The 11,003-nt window shown below is 36.4% G+C and overlaps 1 protein-coding gene across 1 annotated transcript in view; it reads left to right on the top strand.

Moving 5' to 3' along the window:
* Window positions 1-11,003, top strand: part of LOC136030216 (monocarboxylate transporter 12-like) — a 262,967-nt gene that overhangs the window by 229,656 nt on the left and 22,308 nt on the right. The window lies entirely within an intron of this gene.

Raw genomic sequence — 11,003 nt, 5'->3', positions numbered from 1 at the left:
TCTAAGGTTGACACAACCCCCAGGGTCCTGGGGATAGGGTTTTGAGTCGTACCTTGGAGTCATGTAAGGTTTTTATGGAATGGGTGGTTGTAAAAACCTCAGATGGTGCTCATTTGATTTGAAAGTGAAAGTGATAGTGGGCTTTTTAGGAATCAAAAGTGATTTGAGAGCAACCAGCTCCCAGCTCTTCTGTTTTTCAGGGAATGTTGAGGGGAGTGCTGAACTAAATCATAATATGCTATGGGTTGTCAATGGGTCGTCATGTGATAATATGAAAAGTCAGTTTTTTTAAAATAATAAACAATGTAATAAATAATTTCAATAAACAAATGTAATAAACAATATTAATAAAAGTAAAACAGTTCAAAATAGGGATGATACCTTTTTATTGACAGTGAAATATAAAATTATTTAACTGGATATTTCGAACACATATACAGTCTTCGAAGTTATCTACAATATTAATAATTATTAACCAATGTCAAGGTAAGGCCTTTTCTGTAAGTACTTTTCGAATTCATAATCATTTAGATTTATAAAGCATTATCTGTTTAGCTTTATACTTTAAGGAATATATAAATCCAAGTTTTTTATTTTATTAAATCTGAATGGGCGTCGCCTATTGGGAATATAATAAAATTTTGCGAATCAATATATCGCACGGCTAATTGAGACATAGCAATTTTTCACAAGAGACCAAATAAGTTGGACTTTCGAGAAATAATTTTCATGTAGATTGAATAGTTATTTCGATAATAGCTGAACTTGAAACAAAGTCGGTCAGAGATAATCAAACAGTTCGTGGTAACGAACTGTAGTAAGGAGCGACCCGGCTCAATAGTAACTGAAATTCTAAAAAACAGAATTTTAATGCCAATATTTACGTAGAAAGAATAGCATTTTAATGCTGATTTTAAATATATAAGCTTCATCAAGTTTAGTCTTACCCATCAAAAGTTACGAGCCTGAGAAAATTTGCCTTATTTTAGAAAATAGGGGAAACACCTCTTAAAAGTTATATAATCTTAACTAAAATCACACCAACAGATTCAGCGTATCAGAGTTCAGAGTACAGAGTACCCTATAGTAAAAGTTTCAAGCCCCTATCTACAAAAATGTGGAATTTTGTATTTTTTTTTTGCCAGAAGCAAGATCACGGATGCGTGTTTTTTTTTTTTGCTTTTTGGTGTTCTTGTTTTTTTGTTGTTTTTCCCGACGGGTGATCGTATCGAACCAGTGGTCCTAGAATGTTGCAAGAGGGCTCATTCTAACAAAAATTAAAGTTCTAGTGTCCTTTTTAAGTGACCAAAAAAATTGGAGGGCACGTAGGCCCCCTCCCAAGCACATTTTTCCCAAAGTCACCGAATAAAAATTTTGAGATAGCCATTTTGTTCAGCATAGTCGAAAAACCTAATAAATATGTCTTTTGGGACGACTTAATCCCCTACAGTCTGCAGGGGAGGGGCTGCAAGTTAAAAATTTTCACCAGTTTACATATAGCAATGGTTATTGGGAAGTGTGAAGACGTTTTCAGGGGGACTTTTCACGGTGGGGAGGAGTCGGAGGGAGGGGTTGCGTGGGAAGATCTTTTCATGGAGGAATTTATCGGGAAAAGAATTTCCATGAAGGGGGTGTAGGATTTTGTAGCATTATTTAAACAAAAAAAAATGAGAACAAAATTTTGAACTGGAAGTATAGATCAGCATTAAAAATTAAAACGAACAGAAATCATTAAGTATATAAGGGGGTTTGTCTCCTCCTCAATACCTCGCTCTTTACGCTAAAGGTATTTTTAGTAATTTCAACTATTTATTCTACGGCCTTTGTGATTCATGGGTCATTCTTAAAGAACTGAGACAAATTTCAAGCTTTAGCGTAAAGAGAAAGGTATTGACGAGGGGGCGAACCCCCTCATATACGTAATAAAATTATACAAATATATAAGTTCACTACGTAAGTTAATTCGGAAGTTACGTATATTTATTACTAATAAAAACGTTCGTATAAAAATTAAAAGTTCTAGTTGCCTTTTTAAGTAACCAAAAATTGAAGGGCATCTAGGCCTCCTCCCCCACCGCTTTTTTTTATCAAAATCGTCCGATCAAAACTATGAGAAAGCCATTTAGCAAAAAAAAAATTAATAAGCAAATTTCGTTTTAATTATTCATGTACGGTTAGCCAAAATAAAAACATGCATTAATTCAAAAGAAATTAAAAAAATTCAGAAATTAAATAAGAAAACAATTTTTTTCAACTGAAAGTAAGGAGCGACATTAAATTTAAAGTGAACAGAAATCATTCCCTATATGAAAGGGGTTGTCCCCTCCTCGAGGCCTCGCTCTATATGCTAACGTTTGTTGTTGTTTTAAAAAGTAGAGTTTTGAGAAAGAGTCAAAAGTTTGTTATTGTTTTAAAAAGTAGAGTTGTAAGAAAGAGTCAAACTTTAGCGTAAAGATCGAGGCGTCACGGAGGAGACAACCCTTTTCATATACGGAATAATTTATGTTCGTTTTAATGCCGTTTCTTACTTTCAGTTGAAAAAACCTGTTTTTTTTTTATTTAATACAGATACGGGACGAAAAAATTTGTGAAAACACATAAAATAGAAGGAAAATCAAACGGAAAATTTACCAAAATGGTAATCAACTCAGGGAGTGAGTATACCATAAGGACATGATTACAACAGCATATGACTATGGAGATCAGCACCAATTCCCGTCTGCTTGGATGAGAATAGAAATTGCAAAAAAGAATGGTACAGTCCACAGGCATTGAAATAGGCATAGGCAAGAAATAGGCATTGGCTGCCCAACCCCCTACTTTCAATCACTGTGTCTAAGAAAAGATCCCTAGAACTTTCAAGTTTCAATCAAATTAACCCCTCTAAAGTTTTGACGACTAGTCCCTTCCATACAGTGTCGCAGCAAAAATTTCATGGGGGGAACTTCAGTGACGTCAGTTGTTAGGGGCAGGGGGAGGGATTTCAACCCTCTAGATTCTTATGCCCCCAGCCAAATTATGAAAAATACTTTTAGAGGATTATTCAATTTAAAAAATAAATTTTTCGGCATTTTAATTTGAAAAACGGAAAAGAAGATACAAATTTGCCCCCAACGTCCCATATTTTGAAAAAAAATATCTTGCCCCCCCCCCTCTAACTTTCGTGAATTGACGTCACTAGAGTACTTTCCTCTTTACTGAAGTCAACACAAGTGCGTCGACTCTGATGAAAATAGCCAATGACTCTTAGATGTGTCTTTGTTAACAAAATGAGTAAGGTAACTTGAAATGTACCTACTTTTTATTGTAATGAAAAGAGAAATCACCAGTGCAAATTATCATTACTTGACCTGGTTCGGGTTACAAAACAACAAGTAGCTGAAGCCATTATTTCTGTGATGTACTGTTCACTCACACTATTAGAGTCGGCTTCTTATTATCACCAGAAATTAGTAGCTTTATGCTCATCAGAGTCTTGTTAAAAGGTCGCATATTTGATGTTTAGTTTGATAAGCATTTCATGTTTTGTCTCACGGCTGGGAGATTAAATTAAAACTTTCAAGGAGTTTTTTTTTTGCTGGGGGGATTCTCAAATTTTGCGTTTCTGGGGAAGTGGTACACTATCGTTTTCTGTTAAAGAGTAAACACGACTGTTTCTTTTTTTTTGTTTTTTTTTACATCTGTCTTCTGATATTCCTTTTGGTTATTTCTAGTAAAATAATGTGACTCTTACATTTATAATACCAAACCAGGGGACGTAGACACAGGAGAAAGCCATTTATGTGCTAATGTATTTTTATTGTCCTTAAAAAGGTTGCTCTATTTAACCCCATGGGACAGCATGACTTGTAACTTAGTCAATGCGATCATTGCTTATCGGCAAGAATATTAATAACCGAGGAAACAATTCTACTTCAGCATACAACAGATATCTCCATAGGGGAGATGAGGAAAGGTATCCTGTTATGCTATAGCCTTTTGCTCGGTTACGATTAATATATCAAGGGAATCATATTTTGATAGGATTAACGGGATAGCAATTGTTTTTGTCTTTTAGATATTTTGTCTTTAAGAATGGTTGCCAAGGGCATCTCAATCTGGAGTTAAATACTATGAAAATGGCATCACAAAGCAACTTGATATATACATTCTTCCTCTCTAGTTCGTGGCCTATACAAACTGTATATCTTAAACTAGCGTAAATAAATTGGTTGATATTTTTTCGAATATGTGTGGGCATTAAGCCATGGCTAATTGTAACAAAAAGCTAAGACAGATAGTCCAATTGAGTGTGAGGTAAATCTGGCATTAACTCCCCTTATTAGGATTGTATAAAAATGATGTCATTTGTTAATAGATATGTCTACCTATTATCTGTCCATGCGTCATTCCTATCCTAGGGTAGAAGAACAGTGATTCCACTTTCTCATTTTTTAAATCCCTAATAAGGAGCTGAAAAATCCCTAGAAATCCCCATCTTCAGTTCCAAAATCCCTAAAAACCTCCCATTTTCTAATTACTCCCTGAACCACTTCTCCCTATCTCATATTTTAACCATCAGCTAAATACAAATAGCTTCAAATATACTTCAAATAATATTAAGCAAATAAAAAAGAAAATGTAATACTGTAATGTAGATTACAGTACAAGATGTTTAATACTGTTCAATCGTAACTTGTAATATTTTTTGTACAAAATTTTTTGTATGGTGGCTGAAGCTTTCACCGTTCTCATGAGGTGAATCTTCACATTCCACACTTTCTTGAACCCTTTTCATTCCATATTTTGTTTTTACAATCCCCCACAAAGTTTATGTTTTCAATTTATTCTGACGGTCAGTTTTTAGTACTTTTACAGCACTGAAAAACCTCTCGATATTGACATTTGAAAATGGAACAGTGGAAATACATAATACTGTCGGTTTCAGGCTAGGATACAAATTTTGTTCCGGCAGCCTTTTTTTCACCAATACCAAACACCAGCAGGTCACGGCATCCATTGTTTTTACGTTTTCAATATCGATGAGGCTCTGCCTCCTCCAGTCCTGCTCGGTTTTGGTTCCGTCCCATGGGATCTGTCCATACTTCCTAAAAAAAGGTATTTTAGCGTATTTGTAAATGTCGTCTTCGAAATGGAACCTTTTCTGTATCTGGCCTACTGCTTTGATATGGAACGCCTGTGCAGCTTTGAGAACTACTTCGATTGAATCATGTTGAACGGCGGTATCTGACCTTGACGTACAGAAGGAATTTTGTCCGTTCGGACCCAAGTAAACCCTTTCAAGGGGAAGTTAAAAATTCCGACTGTTCACATCGATTTCTAAAGCACTAGTTGATTCCACATAGTCCTTCTGCAGGAAGTTCAATACTGAGACCAATGTTTTAAGCTTTGTTTATACCTTAAAACTAGAAATATTTTGGTTTCAAGAGCTCAAATTGTGCTTAAATTTCAATTTGCGACAGAAGTGATTGTTATATTTGTAAATAACGTAAAAAAAGACATCGAGTGGTATGTTCACTTCATTTGAAAGTAAAAAAAATGAACAACCAAAAATTTACCAATTATAGTATGAAGGTTCATGATTTTCCCCTGGGTACGTAGGCTTGCCAAAAACACACAATCTATTTATTCCTACATATGCCATTGTTTTTAAAAAAAATGGCTGTCAGTTTGTTTGTCTGTTAAAAACTAGGGTAATGAAACGGTAAGAGAGGTGTTCGAATAGTTATAGCCTACCTCTATTATTCACGTCAGTACTTATAAAGCTGGCTACAAGTTCGAGTTCAAGTTTTTTGATTTTGCACAAAAATCGTAAACATCATACAAGTACTGTGGAGAAAAAGAATCGTACATGCAATGCTTATCAAAAAAAATTACTATAGTAAGAACAACTACGTACCCTATAAAACTATCAAAATATAATATAACTTTATTTATTTGACCTGTAAAAAAATTACATGCTATCTACCAAATAATCTTATGAAAAAACAACCCAAAAATGACAAACTATATGACTCCATTAATCGAAAACAGTCCAAACTGAAATTATTGTTTGAAGCCCACATCAGCATGGAACTGTTTCAAACAGTTCTTTGTTGCTAATTTGTTACTTAGGACTTCTATACATCTCAAAATCTGTGTAGTGTTAAAATTTTTTAAGCAACTGAAGAAGTTCTTCTCTGTTATTCCAAGTTCAATTCGCAAGGAAACAGATCCTAAATCGAATTATCCTGCTTCTCTGATCAAGAAGATGATGATGATGAACAAATTAAAGGAAAACCCCCCAAAAATTTCCCTAAAAGTCCATGGGAGAGGAAAAATCCCTAGAAAATCCCCAAATCCCTAAAAAAAACTCTCGCCCCTAAAAGACTTAAAAAGTCCCCATTTTAGGGGGAAATCCCCATAGTGGAAACACTGTAGAAGAACTAAGCTAGATAGTCATAGAACCTATAGTTTTCGAAGGGTTTGGTTAAATGGCACATGTAAACGACGGAAGTAAGTATACCTCTCTTATTGGACCAATACATGTTTGTTATCTTTTAGCAAATCATGCCCGCCTAGAGTCTCAGGCAGGTTGACCAGAAATTTAAAATTGACATAGGACTATTAGATTGTCTGGAATGAGAGGTAAACAAGGGACGCCTACTTATGGTCTTAGGCAGGTTGAACCAAGAATTTAGAATTCTCATAGGACCATCGGAATGACAGGCAAACAAGGGTCTAAAGTCAAATTGGGCCCATCTCCAATGAGTGTCAGGCAAGGCGATTGATTCAATTCGTAAACTTAGACATTTGCTCTAATGAAAACTTAATTTAATGGGCTAAGTTCGACCTCTCCCCTAAAAAAAATTGTCTGAATCATAAAATTGCATATAAACAAAGTCGAACGTGTTTAAAAAAATATGAGACATCAAGCGAAAAAAATAGCCCCGCCCCAAACAAAATTCTGAATAAGCCCATTAATAGGGGATAATTCTAAAAACATTTAAAAAGATCTCCGACATTTTAAATTCATGCTCTAATATGGAATCATAGCTATCCTATTTTAAGTTCCTGAAAAAATATTCCATCCCACAGTAGGCCTACTCAAATACCCATAAAGGGGTAATTGGGCCTGTTTTTAAATCAGCTCAACCCTTTATTCCTTTAAGATGTTATTGCTTCATCTGTTTGGAGCTTGGTCATTTTCAGAGTTTTCGTCAACTTATGGAAAGTTTCCCTCTGTACATCCCCCACACACAAAATTCTTCCAGCGGAAAGTTCCCGTAGTCAAAATTTTTCCCATGTAAAATACCTCCCGGAAAATTCGCTCGTCCTCGAGAATTCCGCCATAAAAATTTTTCCTGGACAATTTCCCCGGAACATTCTCTCCACATGAAAACTTAAGCACTAAAGAGAAAGTAAAACAAATAAGGATAATTCCATATTTGAAATCCAAAAAATTTGTCCCTTGCAAAATTTTCACTGGAAAATTCCCCTGGAAAATTTTTACCCCGCCGAAAAGTATCACATCACGGAAATTTATGTAAATTTCCCAGTAACAAATACTACACGTTAGCAATGACCAAATTGCATATTTTACAACCCTATTCCAAAGGCTGTGATGGATCATGGAAATTCCGACTACGCTGAACCAAATAGCTGTTTCAAAATTTTAGTCAGATATCTTTGGGGATAAAGAGGATATTGGAGGATGCCCTCCAATATTTTAGTCACTTAAAAATGAGACTAGATCTTTTAATTTCCGTTTGAACGAGCCTACCCCCGATCTTCTAGAACCGTTGGTTCAATACGATCACCTCTGAAAAACAAGTAAACATGCATCCATGATCTTTTTTCTGGCAAAAAAAAAAAAAAAACCACAATTTCTAGATAGGAACTTGAAACCTCTACAGTAAGATTCTCTGATTTGCTAAATCTAATGGTGTGATTTCTAGTAAGATTGCTTAACTTTTCGGGGGTGTTTCCCCCTTTGTAGAAAATTAAGTAAATCTTCTCAGGCTCGTAGCTTCTGGTAATTAACAGTAAGCTTAATGAAAGTTATATATTTGAAATCAGCATGTAATTTTGATTCTTTTACTGCAAGAGCTGTTATCATACAACTTATGTCCCCAGCTTAACTGCCCAAAGTAGCATTTGAAGAAAGAAGAAATGCCTCTGACCTAAGGGCTGGCGGGAAAACTTTTCTGACCACCTCACTCCAGTTCTGCTTAGGACTGCAACAAACACCGAGGCACCGAGGCCTACTGAAAATATTGTTATGATGCCATTAGAGTAGAAGCCTCGAATCAGCCAACCCGGCCGGATGGGAGTTAAGTAAGTAAGTAAAGATTGACTGGGTTACCAGTAGGTAATATATAAGTGAACACGGAAAAACAGCTTCTACAATGCCTGTCTTGTTACTCTGAAACTAATCATGTTCTGTAAAAATATACATAATTGTATAGGTGAATCATTTCTCGACTCATGAGAAGCTTAGAACGTTATTTTTGTTCCTTTTGTCAACCAAAACACCAAAACAATTTAGGTTGGGTCAAAGCTTTCAATTCCATCCGTGCTCAAAGGACTAGTAACATCAGCATAAGCAAACGTTGTTTTTTAAGCTAATAAATTGATTAATCAATCTATAAAAAGTCTATGATATGACTCTGGGAGCACGTTGATAATCATCCTTGTCCACGGGACACAAATAGGAAACGTAGTCTGAAGCTGCAGAAAACTGTAATGTTCCTTCTTAGCTTTCTCAGTTAAGGATTTCGAAGATAAAGAATCTCATTTTCACCATTTTGTTCTCTTTCGGAGAAGCTTGGCATATTTCTTAAGACTGTTTATTCCCTTTCCAGCAGTGTGCTTTATTCCCTTTCCAGTGTGGTTGCTTTTACGTCACCTTATTGTTTTGCTGCTCCTCCTATCAGTTATTTACATGATATTATTGATGGCATCCATTTTTATGGCACTTGGCATTAACCAAGTGGCATATAGCAATCGCAAATTCTGTCGGTCTGTCTGTCTGTCGGTCTGTCTGTCACGGCTTTGCTACTTAAGGCGATTCCAGGTAAGCTAGGGCGATGAAATTTGGCAGGCATATCAGGGACCGGACAAGATTAAATTAGAAATAGTCATTTTTGCGATTTGACCATCTGGGGGGAATAAGGGGACGGTTAAATCGGAAAAAATGAGGTATTTTTAACTTACGAAGGAGTGATCGGATCTTAATGAAATTTGAAGTTTGGAAGGATATCGTGTCTCAGAGCTCTTTTTCAAATCCCGACCGGATCCGGTGATAATGGGGGGAGTTGTGGGCCTAAAACCTTGAGAAAAAAATGCTGAGAGTGGAGGGATCGGGATGAAACTTGGTGGTAAAAATAATCGTATGCCCTAGATACTTGATTGAAATAACTGGAACGGATCCGCTCTCTTTGGGGGAGTTGGGGAAGGAGGGTTAATTCTGAAAAATAAAAAATGCGGTATTTTTAACTTACGAAGGAGTGATTGGATCTTAATGAAATTTGATGTTTACAAGGATATCGTGTCTCAGAGTTCTTATTTTAAATCCCGACCGGAGCCTATGAAGGGGAAGTTGGGGGGCGGAACCTAAAATCTTGGAAAACGCTTGGAATGAAGGGATAGGGATGAAACTTGGTGGTAAAAATAAGCACAAGTCCTTAATACAGGATTGGCATAACCGGAACGGATCTGCTCTCTTTTGGGGAGTTGGGGGAAGGGTTAATTCTAAAAAAAAGAAAAAATGAGGTATTTTCGACTTACGAAAGAGGGATCTTATCTTAATGAAATTTATATTTAAAAGGTCCTTGAGACTCAGATCTCTTATTTTAAATCCCGACCGGAACCAGTGTCATTAGGGGGGGAGGGCTGGAAACCTTGGAAAACGCTTAAAGCGGAGAGATCAGGACAATCATTCACACGTGTAAGGTGGAAGAGAGACAAAAAAAAACAACTAAAAACACAAATTCAGACGCAAAAAGAAACAAAAACAGAGTTAATCACAGAAAAAGATGGACAGAGAAACAGACATTCACTCACACAGGCACGGTGAGAGAGAGACAAACACACACACAAACGTAAAGTCAGACGCCCAAACTCACAGAATCAGACACATACAAAAACACCGACAGGCACAGATACATGCGAAGAGGCGCTCGATCAAGCAGAAACAGGGGGGAAAGGAAAAAAGACACACAAAAACAGAGTCGGGCGCACAAAAAAACACAAAAGCACACACAGAGATATGTAAAATTATGCTCAGTAGCACAAGCATGGTGGGAGGGAAAGAAAAACACCCACACAAACACAAAAACAAACAAACACCCAGAGTAAGGCACACAACAACAATAGACAGACACAAAGAAATACAAATAGACACCCAGTCACAAAGGCACGGTGAGAGAGAGAGACAAAACACAAAAAAAAAAACAGAGTCAGACACACAAAAACACAAAAACATACAGAGACACATCCAAATAGACGGTCACTCACACAGGCTCGGTGGAAAAGAGATAAAAATACACACAAAAACACAAAGTCAAACGCAAAAACAAACAAACACACCGAAGCAGTCACAAAAAACACAAAAACAGACACTGAAACGTGCAAACAGGTGCTGACTCACGCACGAATGGTGAGAGAGAGACAAAAACCTATACTACAAAAATTAGATACACAAACGTACAGTGTCAGAAATTCAAAATACAAAGACAGACACAGAGATGGGCAAACAGACGCTCAGTCACACAGGCAACGTGGGAGAGAGATAAAAAACACACTCAAAACCACAAAGTCAGACACACAAACAAAAAGAATTAGACACAAAAAAACACAAAGACTGACATGGAAAAATGCAAATAAACGCTCAGTCAAAAAGGCAAGGTGGGAAAGAGACAAAAGAACACACTAAAAACATATTCAGGCACAAAAACACAGAATCAGACGCACAAAAAAAACAAAAACAGACACAGAGACAAGCAAACAGACGCTCAGTCATG

The sequence above is a fragment of the Artemia franciscana genome, chromosome 8 (genome assembly GCF_032884065.1).
Source record: "Artemia franciscana chromosome 8, ASM3288406v1, whole genome shotgun sequence".
Lineage (NCBI taxonomy): Eukaryota > Metazoa > Arthropoda > Branchiopoda > Anostraca > Artemiidae > Artemia > Artemia franciscana.
This window is presented reverse-complemented; position numbering and strand designations above follow the sequence as displayed.